The following is a 24618-nucleotide window of genomic DNA, read 5'->3' as shown; positions in this document are numbered from 1 at the left end:
AACCTCTCAACAAATATAGTTTGGATACTGACTAATTTGTCCAGAGATGCTGCAGAATGGGGTGGAGTGAAGTATAGTCAGAAGTTAGTGGGAAAGGAAACTAGGCATGGTGGATTGGGTGTGAGAGAGTTAAACTGAATGGGAAGTGAGGGAGTGTTTTGAGTAGGACGTGAGGTAGGAGGTAGGGAGGAGTTAGATGGGCTTTACTCATTAGCTGAGAATCAAAGGGATAAACTTTGGCGTGGGCTTACTGATAAGCCTACAGCCAAGATGACCAGTCAGTTTGTAGGTATTGTTGTGAAGGTAGGACTTGTACATCATTATGGTGTTTTGTGAATGACCAGTCCATTTTTTTTTCTCATTGAGGTAGGTAGTTTTGTGCATGCTCTACTTTGTGGGACAAATAACTTCAAGAAGCTTTAGATTTTGTTTAGAAATTAATAATAGCTGCTGTTAGATGCACATAACAAGAAACATAATTCCACTGCATGTAGTTAGCATTATTTGCTTTGGAGAAGGCTGTGCTTGGGGGTGAAGGGGCTAGCCATTGGGGTGTTATGTCTGTAGGCCATTGATAATTGTTGCTGGGCATTTTTTCCTGATCTGCTCATGCAGTTTTCCTGTCTGTACAGCCTTGTGGGGGTGTTTGGATTGTTGTTGGTGTGAGTGACAGTGATTTGAGTTTTAAGGACTGCCTTGTTCATGGTTGATAGCTTTGAAGGCTGCACATGTGCGATTGGGGCCTTTGGTTTGTGCAAATGTTATTTTGACAAGCTTGATGCTCATGGTAGTGATCCTGTTTGTTGGCCTTGTGGGTGATGCTGGGGCCTTTGTTTGTTGTGTGATAGGGGTGGTGCACATGAGAGATTGTGCATGGCAATTTGCTCCATTAATTAAAAAAACAAAAAAAGGAAACAAATGGGCTTGGGGTCTTGGTTCGAGGAGATTGATGCATGCATGTATTGTATCAGTAGGCTGTTTAGGTCAGAAGGAAGAAGTTGGAGTGGGGGCATTATTTCTATGTTTTCAGGAAAGTCTGGCTGACTACTGCTCATGCATGTCTGACCACAATAAGTTGATCTAGATCAGCGTGGTCATATGTTTTTTCACTGTCAGCCAAGTCTATCCTGCGAAATAATCACAGAATAGAAGGAGGTTTTCTTTTGAGGGTTGCGGTAAGGGCTTACTGAAGAGAAATCTTAGATATTTTACAAAATAATGGTTTTGGCAATTTCCTTTCATCCCATACAGAGTGAATAAACTGACTGTGCACCTAGTGCTGTTAGGCAGCAGGAAGATGAACATGAGTTTAAATAAAACTGCAGTTCATTAGCAAATCTGGCTCTTCTAATCCTCCAATCACCCAAGAATCCATTTAAGTATATATAAGCTAACCTAGGTGTCAAATTCTCATAGTTAATTATAGTTAGTTGGGATGTGTGGGGATCCCCCCTGACATGTTATGTTTACTTGAGACAGAAACATTTGGTGGTTGAGGCAGTGGCTTTTCTGTTATGCGGGCCATTGTTTCTGTGGCTTTGGGTGGAGGTGGGGGAGTAGCTGGTGGGTGTAAGGTCTTCCAAATGGCTTCACCTTTGATTGTGGCCAGTGTATGCCATGAAGTCATTTTGCACAATCTCAGTAGCTGGGGCACATCGCATTATCAGTAAACTAAAGGACATGGAAAGTTAGGTAATGGCAGGTTTTTTTTTTTTTTTTTTTTTTTTAATAATGGTTGTTCTTTTCTTCAGATGGTGATGAAGTGCACCTTGGATGAGAGCTGGGCAGCTATTGTAGCTCAGGCAGAGGAGTTTTTCAAAGAGGCAGCATCATCGGAACTGCCCACATCTGATGTCTGGAATGCAACAGGTGGCAAGAGGCATTCCCAGCCAATGAGGCAGACATCGTTCACCAGAAGGATGCATGCCCGAAAGTCTGCATCGGGTCCACTGAATAAAGATGCTGTTGCCCAGGCATTGGATCCACAAGCAGCTGCAGGTAATGGCAATACTAGGTTGGTTATATGTAATGATACTATATTGGTTGGCCTGGGGGGACGGGTTTCAGTTTTGGGTAGGTTAGGATAGGTGCTACAGGGTCTTAATGATGCTAATTGCACTGAAGGTCAGGAGTTGTTTGGATTGGGATAACAGTCACAGGACAATGCATCACATGGGGATGTGGATATGTTGCATGATGACATGGGAAGTCAGTTGTTGAGGAGGTCGGTTTCAACTTCAGAGCACTTGGATTAGTCACAGCATGAGGTGGGTTCGGATTTTGAAACCTGGCTGCATGACTTATTGGCTACACAGTCACTTAGTGACTTTCAACAGAGATGGAGGGGGTTACTACCCTGCATATCCCTCCTTCTGCTAAAGAAAAGATATGGAAAGGTGAGTATGTGGATACTTTTGAAAATGATAGACTCCAATGGGGTGTAGAGGTTGTTGAGGTGGAGACTGCTGGGAATAAGGATTTGCTGTCAGCCTTAGCAACATTGGGGCAGAGAAGGATGGGAAAGTTTGGAGCCAGGACTTGAAAAAATTGAGTTTAGGGTTTTGTGTATTACATGGTAGCTTGTTTAGTGGGGGATGGTTCACAAACTCTCCACCTGTTGGCTTATTTTTTAAGCATTCAGGAGGCGCAGAAGTTGTGTTCAGGGAATGCATGGTTATGGTATGACCAACATTTTCACAAAAAAAGCTGTCAATCAGTCCTTGAGATGGGAGGTGAGGAATCTGGATATTTGGCTGGTGACTATACTTGATAGTGTGAGTGGTCAAGCTAAGATACCTAAGGAAGTGGGAGAGAATGTAGGCATCTGTTGGGCATTCAATAAAAGTAGATGTGCTTGGCCTGTACGCAGGTTTTCTCACACTTGTTTGATTTGTAGTGGGGCACATTCAGCAGCACAATGCTGGTGGCAGGAAGGAGATTGGGGGCAAGCATCTCTTGCCATTGGTGAAGGTGGGAAACTCCAAATGCTAGGGCAGCAGGGGATTAGGGTGCAAGATAGTTTTTGAGGGCAAAATGGCACCTCAACTTTTTGAGGGCAGAGAGGTTTATCATCATTTACATTCTCCCATTAAAGTATACATGTTGCAATGCTTTTAGTAGGCTTCTCTGATATGGAGGTAGCTTTTGAACTGATTACTGGGTTTTCAAGGTTTTTTTCCATCAAGTCAGTGGTGGAAGAGATGAGGGAGTCTGTAAAAACTAATGTTCTGTTTGAGGGAAGGAGGAAATTTTGCAGGGGTTAATTGAGAAAGAGTTGCATGCTGGAAGGATCTTGGGCCCATTTGACCCCCCCCCCCCCTTTGCTAGGTTTAAGGTGTTCCCTTTGGGTCTAGTTCCAAAAAAGATGCCTGGGGAATTTCAAATGATTCACCATCTGTCCATCCCTAATAGAGGGTAAGTTAATGATGATATTTGAAAGGTGGACACGCAACTCCAGAATGTTCCTTTGGACAATGCTATTGAGGTGATCAAGAGGTTTGTGGACCCTAGGCTAGTGAAAGTGGACATTGAGTCTGCATTCTACTTGTTGCTAGTTCAAGAGAATGAATGACTGTTGTTGGGTATGGTGGTTGATAAGAAATTTTACTTTGACAAGGCCATGCCTATGGGCAGCTTGGTGGTGTGAGGTACTTTTGAGAAATTCAGATCTGATTTCCACTGGATATGGCAGCAAAAGGTGCTCAGTCAGAGGACCGTTCATTACTTAGGTGATTTACTATTGGTGGGAGAGGGGCATGAGAAAGCTTCAGAAGGACTAAAGTTGTTCATTTGTATGTGCAAGGAATTAGACGTCCCCCTTGGCATGGGGAAATTGGAAGGTCCAAGCAAGGTTACATGCTTCTTAGGGTTGACAGTTGATGCAGGTAGGGGCTTGTTTCATCTCTTGGAGGATAAATTAGATAGGCTGAAGGGTAAGATTTAGTGGTTTTGGGATAGAGACAAGGTTTGCATTAAGGAAGCCATGGAGCTTTGGGGCCTGCTAAACTTTGCATCCCAGGCAATTAGCCCAGATAGGACCTTCTCTAGATCAGTAGCATATATGCTGAAAGGTGGGAACAACAAGCATCACTGTGTGTGAGATGGTAAGCTAATTAAAGAAAATTTACAGTTAATGGCTACATTTCTCAAATGGTTCAATGTTTTTTTCTTTTTGGCAGAGGGATTGAGTTAATCAGGAAGACTTGCAGTTCTTCACAGATGCCACAACAGGACATGAAATGGGAGACTATTTTAATGCAGAGTGATTTGCAGCTCAATGGCCAGATGGATGGGATGAAGAGTGGAGTAGGGCTTTGGCATTTTTAGAGCTGATGCTCATTTGGCCAGCTTCAGTGGTTTGGCAAGAACACGTCTGGGATAAAAAGGTGGTTTTCAATTTGAATAAAATGGCATTAGCCCAGATCTTGAAGGCAAAGACTGCTATGTCTAGGTTGCTTTTGTTGGTTTTAAGAAAGTTTGTTTTACAAAGTCAGTTAATTAGTTTTTCCTTTCCATGTGCACATTTGCCAGGTTCAAAGAATTTGATAGCTGACAGCTTTTCTTGTTTTCAGTTTCACAGGTTTCAGGACTTGGCCCCAGAGGCACAGGTCAAAACTGGTATCACTGCCATCAGAGATGTGGCATCTTGGTCAGAAATAGTGAGACAGTTGATTTGGCAGTCATGGGTAGCATCCACATAGAAGTCTTATTATGGGGCATTATTTGCATTTGGTGATTTTATAAAGGAGCAGCTTCAAGAGGAGACAATAAGGTTTCTGATTTGTTATAATGCTATTTGTCAAGTATATGACTCAAAGGGCAGGCAGGTGGGTCATTTAGAGAATATTTGGCAGCTATTAGCATGTTTACCAGGTAGTCATTTTGGAGAATCTAACCAAATTGTGGCTAGTAGCGAGTAAGTTGAAGGGGTAGGATTGGACACGAGGTAGGAGAGGTGATGAATGGTTACAAATGATGAAGCAGGCTGCTTGGGTAATTTTGTCAAGATTGCAGTTATTAATGGGAAACTCAATGGATTATACATTCTGGGTGACTTTAGCAGGGTGGCTGTACAAAGTAGCATTTAGGGTTAGTGAGCTGCAGGGCTCATTGCTGTGGAAGGAAATCTTTATATTTCTTCAACAGTGTTGATTTGGTTGCAGCATTCTAAAATGGATCAGGTTGGCAGAAATACTCAGGTAGTGCTACACAAAAGTGTTGAAGAGTTACTTTGCCCTGTGGCATGGCTTAAGAAGCTTCATATTTCACATGCTGGCATGCCTCAGGATCTAGTTTTTCATACTTGAAATGGTAAGGTGTTGGAGGCTAGTCAATTTATGTGCTTTGTTAGAGGGGCATTTCAGTGCCAGGGCATCCAGGGAGGGAGGTTTTCAATTAATTCATTTTGGAAAGGAAGAGCATCAGATTTAGCACAAGAAGGGAGATCAGTGTCAGTAATAAAGAGAGTGGGTTGGTGGTCATTGAGGGCATTTTAAACTTACATTAGGTAACGTGGGCCTGTATGGTCGGTATGTTACTAATTTTGTTCCAGGAGGGGTTATTGTCGTACTGAGCCACTGCTTTGTGTACTGGACTATGAAGCAAACTGTGATCAGGTCAGAAGAAGCTGATTTGGGGGTGAGAGAATGTGGGTAGAGTGTGTCTTGGCAAGGTATTAGAGGTCTAAGGTGGCATCAACTCATGGACAAATTGGAAGACATCCAGTTGTGCATTGGAATACAAATAGAAGTTATGTTCTTACCATAACGTTCCATGTTAGTTGTCTTCTTCTCGCCTTCTTCTTGCTGGATGGGTTCGGAGCCGACCTCGCCCGACCGGCCACTCTAAAGCTCGAGAGTTGGTTCCACCGGCTCGAGGCTCCCCTTATATCCCACAATGCTAGGCGAGAGTTACCTCAGATCTCGTTTGTAAGCTAACCCCAGCTTAAGATAGTAACAGTATAAAACAGAATAACTATAACAGAGACCACCTCTAACAACAGGGAGAAGAAGGGTGACCTACATCCTGAAACAAGAAATATGCATAATAGCATATAGCTAAGAAAGAGGTGGTAGAAAGAGAGGTCACGATCACAACTCCTCTAGGTCTGTCCAGGCCAGGGGAAGGAGGGTGGGACGAAGAAGAAGGCGAGAAGAAGACAACTAACATGGAACGCTATGGTAAGAACATAACTTCTATATGTTGTTGTCTATCTCGGCCATTCTTGCTGGATGGGACCGTCCCTAGCACCTTGTCCCGGTGGCCTAACGGAACAGACTCCTGAGAACAGTGGAACCAAAATTAGCTCTATGCCTAGAAGCTAAATCCAACTTATCATGACTAATAAAACTCTGCCCAGTAGCCCAAGTAGCCGCTGCACAAATGGTGTCAATAGGCAGTCTGTCTTGGAAGGTTAGAGAAGTAGCCAAAGCTCTGTGGAATGGGCTTTAGGCTTATTAGCCAGGTGTTTGTGCCTAATGTCATAAACAAGGGTAATCAGAGATGTTAGCCATCTGGATAAAGATACCTTTGAAACTGGAAGTCCCTTTCTGCTTTCCGCATAGGAGACAAACAGCTGATCAGATTTTCTGAATTGTTTCGTCCTGTCCAAGTAGTACCTTAATTGACGCATGAACATCCAGACAGTGTAATTTTGTTCAGACCTATTTGAATACTCCGGAAAAAGACAGGGAGGTCAATGCACTGGTTTAGATTTGATGTTGAAACCACCTTAGGCAAAAAGGATGGGTTAGTTCGTAAGGAAACTCTGTCCTTATGGAACACAAGGTAAGGAGAACGACAACTGAGTGCTTGAAGTTCTGAAATTCTTCTAGCTGATGTGATAGCCACCAGAAAGAGAGTTTTCCATGATAATAACTTTAAGGAACATGAAGCTGCAGGTTCGAAAGCGGAAAGAATCAAAGAAGCAAGAACTAAATTTAGGTCCCAAGGAGAAGGAGGATTTCACAGGAGGTCTGAGCAGAAAACTCCTTTCAAAAGGCTTTGCAGAGTTTGTGGGACATTAGGGCGGATTCAGAAATACCCACATGGAAATTAGAAATAGCTGCCAATTGAACCTTAAGAGTAGATGGAGATGAACCTGCATGGAAGAGTTCAGCAAGAAAATCGAGGACTAGTTGGATGGAAGCGGTGAAAGGATCTATGTCCTTTCCTTGTGCCCAATATGAAAATCGCTTCCACTTACTCAAATAAATCTTTCGAGTGGAAGATTTATGGGAAGCTATCAAAATATCTCTAACAGAGTGAGATAATTGAGGAAGCCTGGCTACGGTTGGAAGTGGAGGAACCAAGCAGTGAGGTTCAGAGAGGGGAGGCGATGAAACTGACCCGACTGATGGATCAAAAAGATCTGAACTAGGTCCAGATTCCACGGTCGCCCAAAAGAAATCGATGCAGAAAGGGGAACCACACTTGTCGAGGCCAGTAAGGAGCAATGAGGATCAAAGAGGCCTCTGAGCGATAGCTTTCTGTATTACTTGAGAGATCAGTGGAAAGGAGGAAATGCATACAGAAGTCCCCGGGCCAAACTTGGACTAGCGCCAGTCCCTGCTGGGTTGGCCTGGTAAAGGGAATAGAGTGAAGAATTCTCTGCACTTGCTGTTTTGGGGAGTAGCAAAAGATCGCAGCAAGGCTGACCCCACTTGAGAAAAATCTCTCTCACTACAGGGTCTTACAGAGACCACTCGTGAGGCATGAGAATAGCTCTGCTCAACTTGTCCGCAATGTGATTGGACTTCCCGGGATGTGCGTTGCTATCAGAAAACGCTGAGAAGAAATCGCCCATTGCCACAGTCTGAGTGCTTCTCGACAGGGGTAAGGATCTGGTTCCGCCTTGTTTGTTGATGTACTCACTACAGACATATTGTCTGTCTGGATTGCAATCGCTCCAAGGGAAGAGAGTGGTGAAGGGCTCGCAGCGCTAGAAGCACTGGGCACATCCCCAGATCATTTAAGTGCAAGTGGCATTCGCTTGGCTGCCATGTGCCCTGGACTGTCCTGCCCTGATAATGCCCCCACCCGATCAGGGAGGCATCCGTCAGAGTAGCAACCGGAGGAGGTGGAACAAATGGTCTCCCAACAGGAGCTGGGGAAGACATCCACCACATGAGATGCTTTTGCACGCTTGCTGATCATAATGGTGTGAGACATTGGAAGTTCCTGGTATGACCATTGAGAAAAGAGCATCCACTGAAGGATCCGCATGTGGTATCTGGCCAATGGAAGGAGGGTATGGTCGCTGCCATGATTCCCAACACCTTTAGAACTAACCTGGCTTTGGCTCTGTTGTTGTTGAGAAGTAGTGATACCAATTTTGAATGTCTGATATCCTTTGGTTCGTTAGTGTTGCAGACATGTTTACAGTATCTAATTTTTACCTATGTAGGTAATAGTACCCAAGGCGACAAAACAGACTTTTCGCAATTTATTGAGATACCCAGTTTTTGACAGACGCTAAAAGTGTAATCTCTGGCCATCAGAAGGAGATGCTTGGTGGGAGCTGTGAGGAGCCAGTCGTCCAAATATGGAAACACCTGGAATCCTTGTCGCCTCAGGTGAGAAGCTACCACTGCCATGCATTTGTAAACACCGGGGCAGTGAGACCAAAGGGCAGGGCCCTGAATTGAAAATGACTGGTTCCCAGCCTGAAGCGGAGGAATCTTCTGGAGCGCCTGTTCATTTTATGTGATAGTACGCTGCCCTGAAGGTCTATAGAGCACATCCAGTTTCCTTTTCCCAACAGGGGAAGAATGGATTGCAGCGTGACCATCCGAAATCTTGTTTTCTTGACCGATCTGTTCAAGATACTGAGATCCAAAATTGGTCTCCAGTCCCCTGTTTTCTTTGGAACTAAAAAGAACCTTGAGTAGATTCCGGATCCTAGTTGGTCTGCTGGCACTGGCTGAATAGCTCTTTTGCAAGCAGTTTTGAAATTTCCAAAGCTGCTATATCCCTTTGAGCGGTGGAACATCTGGAAGGGATTTTTGACTGACTTGGAGAACTAAGAAGGGGAATAGAATAACCTTCGAAATGATGGACTGTACCCATTTGTCTTGTGTCAAGGATAGCCAGGCTTCTGGGTACAGTGACATCTTCCCCGACTGCCTCCGAAGATGGGCAGTCGGGCAACACCTCAGGGATGCTGAAAGGGCTTATCGGAAGACGCTTCGATTGCCCTGGTTCTGGACCCCCTCTGCCTCTAGGGCGACGCTCTACCATTGTTGTTCCCCTCTGCCTCTGGCGGGAACCGACTCTGTGCGCCAGGCTAAGTCCCTTGAGATTGTTTACGAACCATCTTTCCCCTTCTGGCCTTTGGGGTAAGGCCTAGAAGGAGTGGAAAACGGACTCGACGGCAGAAAGGGTCTTGCCATCCGCCTCGCACCTAGTCAGGGTTTCTTTCACTTGTGGACCAAAAGGGATGATCCATCAAAAGGGGAGTTTGTGAAAGACGCCTTGAAAGGTTCCGCAAAATTGCATAGCCGCATCCAGGCATGCCTACGTAAGGCTACCCCTGTTCCAGCTCTGCTCGCCTCCATCGGGCCGCATAAGAGAGGAGGCGCATGGAGGAGTTGGAAATAGAATTAGGATAGCCAGCTGCGTGTTCATTTTTCTTGGAAACCCGCAGCTGTAGGGTTCTTAGCATTTCACTCGCTTTGATCAAGTCCCTTTGAAGACGAAAGTGAAATGGCACAGGTAATTCAGCGAACGATAGTAAATGTCGCTGAGGAGAACATCCGCCTGCACCTATCCATGGCCCTAGATTCCTTGTTAGGTGGATGGACAGGCACTGAAGGATCAGCCAGTTCCTTCTTTGTGGCGGCAGCTACCACCATAGCATCCACAGAGACTCCTTTGATAAAAATTCCTTGTCTGCTGGAGCTGTGATGAATTTGAGGGTCTCCTGGGAGTGGGGTCCACTGAATCAGGAGCCGCCCATGCCTTTTAGCAACCACCTGCATGAGGGGGCCGAAGGGGGACGACACCCAGGAGGTGGAAGGACGAGAGCCAACCGCCTCAAGATACACAGATTCGCCCTCCCAAGGGTTGAGGGCTGGCCAATTTCCCTCTGTTTAAGGATCTCCAGAATGTCTGCAAAAGAGACATCTTCAGAAGGGGAACGGGGAACCCTCAGAATCATCCAGATCTGTGTCGGACGTGATAGACTCAGGTGAGTCAATGTGCTTCCTCTTCACTTCCTCTTCCGAGGGCTCTTCTGCCAAATCAGGAGAGGCCTCGAAGAGGATGAAATCCCACAGGGGCTCCTGAGGAGTTGGCTCTCTGCGGTCCGGGATGAGGGAGTGAGTCGACTTACCCTGAGGCAGCATAGAGGGAGGGGCTGACGGAGCCGACTGTGGAGTAGAGCCAGGCTCTAACACACCCGCATGACCTCGAAGCACCCCTGTCAGGCAGAGCCAGAGGTCCCCGCCCGAGGAGCTAAAGACCCCCTCGGCACCGACAGTGATGGCTCCGAGGTCGGCGTCGAGCCGAACTCACCAGCGCCGGCACCGAGAGGGAGAGGGGTCGGACAAGGGTCCGATGCCACTCACCCCTCGAGCCGACGAGGGAAGTCCGGCGCCGAGATTCCTCCATGGAAGAAAACGGAGCCGACGACGGAGCCGAAGACAATTGTCTCGGCCCGAGGTGACCACAGTCTCGGTTCCGACATCGACCTGCCCGAGCTCAAGAGAGTCGAAGGAGGAAGGAGTTGATGGACCGGGACAGGCACCGACTGATGAGTCGGGCTCTGAAGCATCTGGGCTAGTGCCTCAGCCTTGAGTAGTACTCACCACCCTCTGAAGGTCATGATCAGACAACCTCGGCGACCTAGAGGAATGAGACCTTTGGCCCGCTCAGACAGCAGGGGAGAACCTGGAGCCGAATGAACGGAGCCAAGAGAAGGTGACCTAGACCTCTTTCTGGTTGTCGGCTCAAGATCTTGTCGGAGCCGACACGGGTACTCGATAACCTCGGCCCGGCCGAGCGAGGGAGCCACAGAAACTGTGGACTGAGTCTTATCGGCTCCAGCCGGAGCCGATAAAGGCAAAGGTTGAACAACCTGAGGTCTCGGCTCAGAAGCCGGAGCCGAAGACCTCGATGCCTTGGAGGGCTTCCTGTTGAGACAGACAGGGAATCCTCAGGCTTCAACAAGCCTCTCAAAATGAGCTTGTTTTTTCTTTCCTGCAGGACCCTGGCTGAAGCCATGGCAGACAGCACAGGAGTCCTGCAGGTGCAAAGGCCCCAGACATAGACACAAGAAGTGTGAGCGCCTGTCAGAGACATTTTCTGACAGCACGCATCACACTTCTTGAACTGAGACCTTTGTCTTTAGACATAGCCTAACTGGTGAACACAAACACACACTCAAACACACCAGTTATACCCTGTCAAAAACACAATTATAGTAAAAGTATACTAAAAATAAGTACAATAAGCAGTAGTACACTACACAAACACTCCCTAGGGAAGGGAAGGCCTAAGGCCCAAGGAAGAACTAAAAGTTCTTTTGACAAGAAACGGAAGAAAATAGGATCGGGATAGAGTTTAATAAACTACACTAATTTAGGAATAATTAAACTAAAAAGGGGAAAAGAGTAACTTTATAGAAAAGTTAAAACTTACCAGGAACCGTAGAATAACCAACCTCAAGCTGTAGCGGCAAACGAGATCTGAGGTAACTCGCCTAGCATTGTGGGATATAGGAGCCTCGAGCCGTGGAACCAACTCGAGCTTTAGAGTGGGAGTTGAGCCGAGGTCGGCTCCGAACCCATCCAGCAAGAATGAAGGCGAGATAGACAACTTAACATTGTATTTTAGTCATTCATTTGGCAGGTCATGATCTTGTGATAATTCCAAAATAGCAATTATAAACTACAATACTGAAGAATTTGTTAAATTTGAGACGTAGTTATTCCTCCATGCTTATAGCTTAGTTGGAGATATGGCCGCCACTAGTATGGAGGCATATTATTGAATTTACGAGGGTTGAATGAGCCCACCACTTTACTAATTGCAGGCTTCCATGGGTTTTGGGACAGTTAGGTGTTTAATTCTGTTGCTCATAGGGATTTTGATGATAGGGATCCTATCTGATATTGGAAGGATGGAGTACACTTAAATGATCTTGGTCTGGATTTGTTTAATGTGCATCTCTCTTTATTCTTCAAGAATACAATAAAAACTTTGTAGGTGGGAGGAAGGGGAAACAGCCTATTATCAGTCTGGTAGACAGAAAAGATGGATTGGGTTGAACCCCTCTTCTGTTCCCCCTTCTTCCTTTTAATTCCAGTTTGGTTAGATTTGTGGTGATTGTTTGTTATAGACGTGAGCGGATTTTGGGTTTAAGTGAGAGGATTGATTTAATGCTACTTTACATCAAGGCTGATTAAAGGTGAATGGATAACGCTGTCTACTATAAACTTTATATGTTATGAAGTTAAGAAATTTTCAATGTTGTGGAATTGTTGTTTAGTAAAATGGTTGTCTTATCCTAAGTGGTGTGGCTATTTACGTGAAAAGGGGATCTGGACAAATGCAGTTTGGATACAGACTAATTTCTCCAGAGAGGCTGCAGAATGGGGTGAGGGAAAGGATAGTCAGAAGCAAGGAAGGCAGTTAGTGGGAATGGGATTAATTTATGGTGAATTGGAAGATTGAGGGTTACATTGAATGGAAAGGGAGGGAGGGAGTGTTTTGTGTAGGAAGTGAGGTAGGAGGTAGGGAGGAGTTGGGTGGGTTTTACTCATTAACTGGGAGTCAAGTGTGCAGACTTTGGAGTGGGGTTGCTGATCTCACCTTCCCTGGCCCCTTTAGTGTTATGTTTTGAATTTTTTAGGGGACTAGAATGTTCATGATATGTGTGGGTAACAGGATGGTGGGCAGAGATTAGTTTGATTGAACCCCTCTTCTGTTCCACCTTTTTCCCTTTAATTCCAGTTTGGTTAGAATTGTGTTGGCTGCATACTTCTCAACTGTCCAGATTTTTTTGGCTAACATGTTTGGTCTGTCCCTTATAAAATTTGTGATTTTCTGACAAATCACTAAGGGCTGAAGTTATTAAATAATGACAGACATTTGAGTTTCAAGCTTCATATCATCCAGAAATTGCATGCTAATTTAAAACCTGTTATTCTAGCAACTTTCTAAGCTTACAAGAGCAATATTTAAAATATGTCCCTATTTATTAGGCCTTTGTCTCCCCATTACTTTGGCTCTATCCAGATTTCTTGCACTAAGAGTTTAAGAGTTATAGGTGATTGTTTGTTGTAGAAGTGATAGCTATCACACTGTTTGTAACGGGATTCTGGGCTTAAATGAGGAGATTGATTTAATGCTGCTTTACATTAAGGCTGATTGAAGGTGAATGGGTAACACTAGCTACTGTAAACTTTCTATGTTGTGAAATGAAGACATTTTAAATATTTTGGAATGATTCTTATATTTAGTCGTTTAATAAAATAATCATCTTATCCTAAGTGATGTGGTTATTTTCTTGAAAAGGGTATTTGGACAAACATTGTTTATCATTCTCCATCATAATTTATGTTGCTTCTTTCAGTTTGCTATTTAATAGCATTTGACTTGCCAACCAATCGCTAACACCACATAGATGTTAAAGGGTGGTATATGATTTTCAAATATTCTTTCTGACTCCTGAAATTTCTAGATTTGTCTAATTTCTTTAAGATGATGTTTAGACTTATAGTTAACCTTTGTAATTGCTTGAATTTAGCTAAAGGATATATTGTTATTATAAATATTATGTGGGCAATTCCATCAAATTTTACATTTTGTTCTTTTGATATAGATAAGGTTACTCTGTCTGAGAAATTATGGCAGGCTGTCTCTTCACCTAAATATATTTCTGCCACTTATTCTAAATATTAAACACATTAACCAACCTTTTTGTTCTTTCTGTAGGCAATAATTTGACCTTTCTGTTCACTCCCATCAAACTTAGTAATCTCTATGGTCTGTCCCCCTCTTATGCTCTTTCATTTAAAAAGGTTTAATATATGGAATTCATGATCTTTTATATAACTTCTAATCACTTCTCAAAAAAAGCAACACTTTTATCTCACATTTCATCACCTTGTTCTTTCTGTAACTCTTTCTGTGAACATGTGACACATTTTGCTTCTGTTCTTTTCTACATTAATTGTGGAATTTTCTTAATTGTTGTTGTGTCTTTCATCTTTTCCCGGTTAGGGGTCGCCACAGCGGAACTCCGGTCCGCTAATGATTGGCAGTAGATTTGTACGTGCCGAGTTGCCAGCCCTGACACGCAACCTTCAACGAAGGTACGCCCATTCACGCATGTCTCCAGACAGAAGACGCTCTAGCTGAGAATTGAACGGGACAATGTCTTACTGTCAGGCGACAGCGCTACCGCAGCACCATAAACTTGGGTTAGTAAATTTTAAAAAATCTAGCTATTTTTTGGCAAAGGAATAGACAAGGAATGGGTTTAGTATATAGGTATCAAATGATGCAGTGGGGGAGACTATGAATTGGTGGGAGGCAAGGACAGCCTATAATCTGAAACCAGACCTACAGCTCTTATATAACTGCATGTTTGAATAATTTAAGAAAACAGGATGGGCCATTCAAGAGGGAAAATGCAATACCGATTTAGTGATACTGCTTATGGAAGTGAGGTCAGATTCCTGGCATACAAGACAATTAGTGTTTAATTCCTTTAACAAATTGAGACTAATTAGATGGAATATAGCTGATAATCATAAACAATCTTGGGAGAAGATCCTAAATAGCCATATAGATGAAGTCAGATGGAACATGGCCCTGAAGTATTTAACATCCCCTACTAAGTTAATAAAATTTAGGATTTGTTTTCCTGGAAGTGATTGTGTAAATATTTGTACATGCCCACAAGACTGAGGAAATCCAGGCTGTAATAATTATTGTTGAAGATGAATGGGGATGGGGACCAACATCATATCTTTTGGAGCTGCATTAAACAACAAAACCTTAGAATGAATAGACAAAAATTAATAAAAATGTACAAAGGGAACATGTTAAGGTAGATGCACATTATTTATTGTGGTTAACTGATATGGAAGGTACCTCTGAACTGCAAAGGCAACTATTCTTCTCATAATGCTGGTTGTGAAAAAGAATTAAATTAGGAAATAGCCATTTCACACTGAGCTAATCGGAGGAAGGGCAGTGAGCAAACTCTGATCTGTGATGTATAACATTAAGTATCCTGTTTTTTGCTTATTTTTATGATTTATTTATAGCACTTTTATTGTCTGCTGCATACTTTTCTAGCTAGTTTCACTGTGTGTGAGGTATTAACTGGAACATTTCTACATTTGTTAAGCATCTGTTTGGGTTTGTTTGTTCTGATTTTTATTTCCCACCCTCCCTCCCTATTGGTATTCTGTTCTTATACTTGGTGGCTTGAGTTATCTTCTGCTCCTCCTTTCTCCCTTTCCACGTTACAAAAAAAAAAAATTCTAAGCTTGTTGCCTGCCTTTCTTGTAAGTAGTCTAGTCCAGATACAGATTTGCTGTATCCAGGACTGTTTGTAAGTTTCAGAGCCTTCAAGCCTTTCTCTGGTGGAGGGAAGCCTTCTAACTTATCAGTGGGAGTGGTAAGTAGCTTATCTAAAAAAAAAAAAAAAAAGAAACGCTTTATGCATCGTCACTTAGCTAGGGTTAAACTATTCCCAGCGCCATAAAGTCTGTTATCCTCCAAAAAAAGAAGCCAATCTGATGGTCCCCTGCCATAAACAAACTCTACAATAGAAGAAAGAAACTGTTGAAAAAAAGAGTAAAATCCCATGATTGGAGGAACTCCCTGGTCAGCCTCAGTAAGAAGCTGAGATCCCTTATAAAATCCTCCAAAGCTAGTTATGAAAACAAAATCACCATTGATTCTAAAGACAACCACAAAGCATTCTATAATTATGTCAAGAATCTCAATGGCAACACTCAGATCTGCTCTGACTTACAGCACAATGGCACTAAATATACAGAACCAAATGATATTGCCAACATCCTGGCAGATAGGTTCAGGGCTACCTTTATCTCCCAGTCATCCCCTAAAGGGCCCATTTGTATACCAGAAGAATGTAAAGTTCCTGTAATCACGGCTGCACAGGTAAAAAAACACTCTCCAAAGCCAGGAACACAGCATCCATGAGACCTGACAACATTCCAAGCTGCGTTCTACACAAACTAAAGAACAAACTGGCACCCCACCTAGCCTTCTAACTTATCAGTGGGAGTGGTAAGGTAGCTTATCTAAGAAAAAAAGCACTAGGTAGTTTATCTTAAAAAAAAAAAAAAAAAAAAAAACACTTTTTGCATCATCACTCAGCTAGGGTTAAACTATTCAAAGCGCCATAAAGTCTGCTTTGTTGTAAGCACTAAATAAGCTGCAAATTACTACAGCACTCAACTTTACTCACTTGCCTAGAGGAAAACAGTTTTTAGTATTTAATAAATAAGCACCTATCCAGGCATGTCTAAGGGTCAGCTCCCGGTGTTTTCTCCTGTATACCTGATGAATCTGAGCATCCTGGGGCAATGCAGCAATTGCCTCATGTACACAGACAACCCTCTCTTCCTACCACCCAACACTACAACCTGTAAGAGATGCATTTATATAGCCAAAATGGAAGCAAAGCTCACTTCAACCAAGACTGGACTAGACAGTCAAGCAGAGAAGGTAAACACTTGCACCACACCATACTCATCACATAGTCCCTCAAAACCTACACCACCAAAACACGCACATAGAAACACAAAACACACACCTACATTCATGGAGGGTCTCAATAAAAATCTGTCCAAGCAACAGGGACCTCCAAAGCAGAAACGCAAGCCACCTCCAGCCCCCAACACAACCTAAATGACACATAGCCCACAAACTCAGTGGGCCACTCAACCACAGTCCATAAGGCATAACAACGTACCCAGCACTCTAGTCATAGATGACGTTATAGTCAGGCACACTGATGTTCCACTCACCAGGCTAAACAAGGAGAAAGTTACTGTCAGCTGCCTGTTGGGTGCCAGGATCCACCATATAATGCATGCACACAGGTCACTCCACAACAAGTACAAATATGACTCTATCATTGTCCATGTTGGTGTGAATGACCTGAGATGCACCGCCCTGGACTACATGAAAAGAGACATGGAGGAGCTGTCCGATCTTGTAGCCCAGGCAGGTATGACCCTAGCCCTGAGTAGTATCCTGTCATCACCCAGAATGATACCACAGTACAAGGACAAAATTATTGACTTTAGCAATTGGCTAAGCTTCTAGTGTCATTCTAAGGGGATCAAGTATCTGTCTGCCTGGGATGACATGATCGACAGACCACGATGCTTTGCCAGAGATGGCCTGCACCTGTCGACCTTGGAATTCCAGATACTGGCTAAGGCTCTTGCCACCCCTATAATGCCTTTTTTAGGCAAGGTTCAAATGACAAATTCATCACTGTAACAGGCACAAGCAAGCAAAATCTGAGGGTAATGCTACTCAATGCTGGAAGTCTAAACCTCAAAATGCATTCACACAAGGCACTCCTTGAAATGGAGAACATCGACATCTGTGTAGTGACAGAGACCTGGTTCAAGGTTCCAGAGAGCACCCCCGCATTACCAGGCTATAATTCGTACTGCACCTTTTGGCCACCTAACCTGGACCAAAACCCTAAAGGCGGAGGCATGTCCATATTCATTAAGGATATCCACACCTCCAGGGTAGTTGCTCAGAATAATGCATCCGTGATTATCCAAGTGCAACTAACTCTGGGCAAGACTGCAATCCAAATTGTAGCTTGCTACAGATCCCCCACCATGCCCCAGGATTCCCACTCCTCATTTCTTTATACACTGAAAAATATTAGGGTACAACCTAACACCCTAATAATGGGCGATTTCAACTACCCCACCATTAACTGGGAAAACTACTCATGTACCAACTCTTTTGCTCAACGTTTTCTGGAACTCCTAAATTCCAATGACTTGGATCAGCTTATCCACACCCCCACCAGGGGAAGTAATATCCTAGACCTGGTCATTACCAACATGGGCAACCAGTGTTCCACACCAGAGGTCATTTCCTCATTGGTCAGATCTGACCACAAGCTAATTACCCTAGACATCCACATCCCACTCCCACCCCCATTAGGGAAACCACCGTAAAACATTTCTCCAAAGCCAACTTCACGCTTCTTAAGACAGAAGTGACAAACGTCATGACACCAATGCAGATGGACAATAGAGGTACAACTGCTGAATCCTAAACAAATGCACTTTATAAGCACTTACACGAGTGCATGGATCATGCAGTCCCTAACAGAACCAAGATGCTATCCTCCAAAAAAAGAAGCCAATCTGGTAGTCCCCTGCCATAAACAAACTCTACAATAGAAGAAAGAAACTGTTGAAAAAAAAGAGTAAAATCCCATGAATGGAGGAAAACCCTGGTCAGCCTCAGTAAGAAGATGAGATCCCTTATAAAATCCTCCAAAGCTAGTTACGAAAACAAAATCACCATTGATTCTAAAGACAACCACAAAGCATTCTATAACTATGTCAAGAATCTCAATGGCAACACTCAGATCTGCTCTGAGTTACAGCACAATGGCACTAAATATACAAAACCAAATGATATTGCCAACATCCTGTCAGATAGGTTCAGGGCTAACTTTATCTCCCGGTTACCCCCTAAAGGGCCCATCTCTATACCGGAAGAATGCAAAGTTCCTGTAATCATGGCTGCACAGGTAAAAAACACATTCTCCAAAGCCAAGAACACAGCATCCATGGGACCTGACAACATCCCAGGCTGCTTTCTACACGAACTAAAGAACGAACTGGCACCCCACCTAAGTACCATGTTCAATCATAGCCTCACCTCAGGCTTTGTGCCCACCGAATGGCACACAGTGATGGTTATCCCACTCCACAAAGGGGGATCCATCATGGACCCCAGGAACTACCCCCCCATTAGCCTGATGAGCCTGGCCTGCAAGGCTATGGAACGTATCATCATGGAACTTATAAACAATGACATTGGTAATCTCCAAATTCTGGACCCCACCCAGTTCGGGTTTGTAAAATGCAGATCATGTCTCCTAAACCTGATAGACTTCTTTGAAGCAGTCACAAAAGCCGGAGATGAGGTTAAGGTGGTTCACACAGCCTATCTAGATCTCGCCAAGGCTTTCAACACCATCCCCCACTGTGGAATTATAGATAAACTCACTAAACTAGGTATAAATCCCTATGTCACAAGATGGGTTGCCAAGTGGCTCACTGACAGAACCCATACTGTAAAAGTAGCGGACTCCAAATCAGACTTCAGACCAGTGACAAATAGAGTACTACAGGGTTCAGTCCTGGGTCCTCTCCTGTTTGGTATCTACTTCTCCATAATACAGGCTAACACAGAAGGTCTTTGGCTAATGAAATTCACAGATGACTGCAAACTAGGAGCCATAATCAAAACTCCTAACAATGTGGACATCCTACAAAAATTCCTCTCTCAGACAGATGCCTGGTGTCAAAGCCATGGCCTCAAGCTCAATGCCAAAAATTGCATTGTCATCCCTTTTGGTAAAAACTCTCTGCCCATGAACTACCACATAGGCAGTAGTCTACTTAACACCGAAAGTGTGATAAGAGACCTTGGGACACAGGTGGACAGTAGTCTCTCCTTTGATAATCACATCTCCACAATAGTCAGGAAATCCTTCTACATGGCACACCTCATCACAAAAGGTTTCGCATTCAGGAAAAAAGAGGTCATTGTTCCCCTCTACTCATCACTCATTAGACCCATTATAGAGTCCAACGCCCCTTTTGGTATGTACCTCACAAGACATCTACAACAACTGGAAAGGCCACAGAAAGACCTCACAAAGAGGATTACCGGCCTCAAACAGATGCCCTATGCAGACCGTCTTAAAAAACTCCAACTTTACTCCATCGCATATAGCCTACTCAGAGGCAATCTCTGCCTAACATACAAAACTATGTCAAACCCAGAGCTATTGGACATGCCCCACTTAAAGAAATCCCAATCCCTCTGAGCTACACACTCTAGGGACCTAAACCTTGTCACCACAATAAACAGAACACGCTGGAGGGATAGATTCCGGTTCCAAAGACTTACCATGCTCTGGAACAAACTACCTATCTATATCAAACAAAGCTCCTCATTAGCACTCTTCAAGAAAAATCTTGATGATGGATGGGAGATAGGAAATTCACCCCAGGGAACACTTCTGTGGCTCTGCTCGACAGGGGCATAGGAAAATAATGTTCTTGGTGGTGAAAGCCAGGGTACCTTTTTGGCTAGGCTTATATAGGCCCTAGGGCCAATAGCCTAGTACCTACCTATGAACCTATGGAAGAAACATGAACCTTCTGTAATAGAAGAGATTATAGCTACAAGGAAAGCATACCTCTCAACATCTTAGATCAAGAAATCTGGACAAAGACATAAATAATGGGAGGACAAAGGCACAAAAATAGGGACACATTTTTAGAATGTTGATAGAATAACAGGTTTTTCATCAGTGTGAATTTTCTGAAGGGTGTGCAGTCTGAAATTCAAATCCATCCATTCATCCACAATCTTTTTTTCCCATTTTTGCACATAGGGTCGGGGTGTAACTTCAACAGTGACATTCATCTAGAGCCAAGGTTTACAACTCATATGCCTATCATTATTTTCTGACTTCAGTGTTCAATAATTTGCCAATGACACAAAACCAAAACTGTATGAAAAACAGACCAAAAATATGAGGCAAAAATATGTACAGTTGAAAGGTTTGAAGGGGAGTAAATATCTGGAGTTGGAGTATTTTGCAGAGTAGGAATCCTAACAGTAGGTTAGATCTTTGTTTTATGGGCAGCCATTTGTTTTTTTCTAGGGTGATGCAGTGATGCTCATGGAGGGATGAGTTTGTAATGAATTGGCAGATACAGCTGGAGACTGATCGGAGTGTGTTGGTGTTTGTCTGACACTCTGTAACTGTTCAGTATAAATTCACTGGAATCTACATTGCTGGGCATTACATATTGTCTTTCTACTCCCACTCATTACTTTTCATTCATTCTGTGTAATTCTTGTCAATATTTCTCCTTCTTTTTGCTCATTGCATCTTGAAGATCACCAGTCCCCTCTTAGCCATTTCCCCCATTTGTTCCTCAGCACTGGAGCAAGGTTTGATCATAAGGCACCCTCAGATGTGGATCATTTCCTTATGCCCTACATCCAATTTTGCATGCTTGGCTCATGTAGGGACGGGCCATGCAATGATCTGATCATGCTGCCCCCCCCTTCCATAATCACATATACCAGCAAGCAGTCCTACTCTTCTGTTCTAGACCAGGGCAGAGGCTTCCGTAGTCTTCACAGAAAAAGTCTCACCACCTTGTGTGCTTCCCCTCCCTAGGAGAGAGGGAGTGGGCCACTTACTTTTTTTCTCTCCTGCTCTTTCAGTGCTGTGGTCAGTAATCAAACCCTAATCATCTGATTTGCAATCGGAGTTCCATCACTCTGCACCATGGACCTAGGCTTTGTTTTTCTTTAAATAGACACATTTTAGAGTTAAATGAGTATGCCTCAAGAAATATATTCTATAATTACTGAAATAGTATATCATATCAATAGCCATGGTGGCCATAAACTTTTCCTTTTTTTAATTACATCTTTAAATGACATGCAAGCCAAATTTCTTGGTTTATTATTATTAAGTTGGCTAATGTACAATTCGTTAATTCCTTAGTGTATATATATATATATATATATATATATATCACAATTATGTTATTCACTAGTAATGAATCCATTATATCGTTTGTTTACATTTGTGCAAACAAATATTTGAGACACTACTTCAATGTAAGTTTATTTCAGTCATTAAATGGTTTGTAAGGGATATTTTTATTTGTGTATCTATTGCATAAATTATGCAATATCTTACCTTTTTCTATTCTTTCAAAGCTTAAGACTGCCTTTCACTGTGATATGAATATTAAGTCAATTTATACAATATCTGTATTTGTTTTCTGAATCTTAGGTTATTTGCTTTATTGTACAGCGTTGGTGAAGGTTTCTTACTACCCTGTTTATAGACTTGTATGCAAAACCAAATATTTCTTTGAGTTTACTCTGATTAACTAGTGCAATAGAAATGCTGTTTAAATTCTGACTCTTGAACTTTCCTTCTGAATTGTTAATACAATTAATTGAATTCTTAGTAAAGACAGAACTGTTAATAACTGTTGATGCCATCAGCATACCTCTCAACCTCTTATAGCAGAAATCTGGACAAAGCCATATGTAAAAGTGGGAGAAAGGCTCAAAAATAGGGACATTTTTAAATATTGCTCTAACAAACTTAGAAAGTTGATAAACAGGTTTTGCATTAGTATGAATTTCCTGAAGGGGGTGAAGTCTAAAACTCAAACTCTGTCATTATTTTCTAACTTCAGTCTTTAATGATTTGCCACTAATTTGCCAGAAAACTACAATGGTATGAAAAATGGACCAAAAATATGAGGCAAAAATCTGGAAATTCTGTGAAAATCTGTACATTTGAGAGATATATGGATCATCAGCAAGAACTGTCTTTTTAAATCTGGAACTGAAACTGAAGTTTCCTGTGTAAGTAGTTGCAAGACATTTTGTACTTCCTTGAATATTTTTTTTATTGTTGTTAATGTATGGATGGATCATTTCTGTGTTCATATTTTTACAATATATATTCTGACATAGCTAATTTGCTTTTGTGTCTGTGTTCAGATACATACTTTCTATAGCTGATAAATAATAGAGATTTCAATTATGGTAATTATAATGTCTGAGACAATGAAATCCAGCCAAATTATGGTGAGCGACTCACCTCTCCTCAGAAATCTGGGACTATATTCTTATTTAGAATCACTAGTTGATTTCAGCTGGAATCAAAAAGTTCATGAATTTTAAATTGTCTCATACGTCCTAGCACTGCATCTTAGATATGCATGCCCAGTCCCCAGTCCATTAGTATCTCAAGCCAGTGTTCTTATCCCATTAGAGCACTGCTGCTTATTTCGTTGGGTGAAGCTTTTTCCAAGTGCTTTGATGAATTGCCCTTCATGAACTATCAGTCTTTAGAATGCTTGGCATTTGGGTATGCAACATTTGATTTGGTCACTATTGCTGATATTGATGATTGACTCTGGCTGTGTTGACAATTTTAGTTCAAAACATGATCATGCTGTTTTAGGCGTTTGAACACTGCACACTGTACATGTATATAGTAAATTGGTATATTAGTATGTATTTAGCATTATCAGTACGGAGATGGACAGTTCTTATATATTCATGGAATAACCCATGATGTATAATGACAGTGCACAAATACTTGTATGTCGATGAGTATTCCACAGATATGTGGTTAGTATGTCCAGAGATGTGATATGTTCTGTCTTTCATGCACGCTCCTGTTTCACACTGTATATGAAACTGTCCCGAAAAACACATGCCATAACTTGCAAGCAACAGTTGCTTTTAAGTTGCAGCATGTCTTGCTACTTGCTTTTTTATATACTTTATATATATATATATATATATATATATATATATATATATGGATTCCTATTACAAGAACGAAAGTTCACTACTTCGAACTTGTAATAGGAAGCCTCTCTTCTGCGAAAGTTCACTTTAATGAAAGTGAACTTTTGTGTAAGTGCACTTCACTGAAAACACCACAGCACAGTGGAGGACATTAAAAACAAGCTATGTCCTCCACTATGGTGCAATAGTCATGGACCTTAGGGTTAGGTCACGGGTTAGGGTAAGGGGATAGTTAGTTAAGCTATCCCCTTACCCTAAACCATGTCCTAACCCTAAGGTTCGTGACTATCGCACTATAGTGGAGGACATTGCTATGTCCTTCACTGCACTGCAGTCGTCACTGACCTTAGGGTTAGGGCATGGGTCATGGTAAGGGGATAGCCTGTACTATGACCCATGCCCTGTCATGGTAAGGGGATAGCCCTATGGGCTATCCCCTTACTATGACCCAAGCCCTAACCCTAAGGTCTGTGAATACTAAACGGAAGTTCAGTACAACACTCATTTGTTGTAGTGAACTTCGCATAAGTGCACTTTCGATTAAGTGCACTTTCACTGCAGTGAGCATTCCATGCACTATTTTGAATTAGTCAAAATTCGATCTAGTGTATGGAACCCATATATATATATATATATATATATATATATATATATATATATATATATGGATCCATATCATATGATAGTAACCTCATTTGACTGAAACACATTTCACTGAAACCATAAGACTGAAATTTCAAAAGACCCTACCACCCCCAATGTGGGTTGCTACACTCATAGGTTCATAGGTTCATAGGTTGGTACTAGGCTATCAGCCCTAGGGCCTATACAAGCCTAGCCATAACAATTCCCTGGCTATTTCTTCCCACATTATTTACTTTCCTGGACCCCTGTCTAGCAGGGTAACTGACGTGATCCCTGGGGTGAATTTCCTTTCTCCCATCCAGTCGTCAAGGTTCCTCTTGAAGAGGTCCAAAGAGGCACTCT

The sequence above is a fragment of the Protopterus annectens genome, chromosome 2.part1 (genome assembly GCF_019279795.1).
Source record: "Protopterus annectens isolate FY-2018-M chromosome 2.part1, PAN1.0, whole genome shotgun sequence".
In the NCBI taxonomy this organism is placed as follows: domain Eukaryota; kingdom Metazoa; phylum Chordata; order Ceratodontiformes; family Protopteridae; genus Protopterus; species Protopterus annectens.
This window is presented reverse-complemented; position numbering follows the sequence as displayed.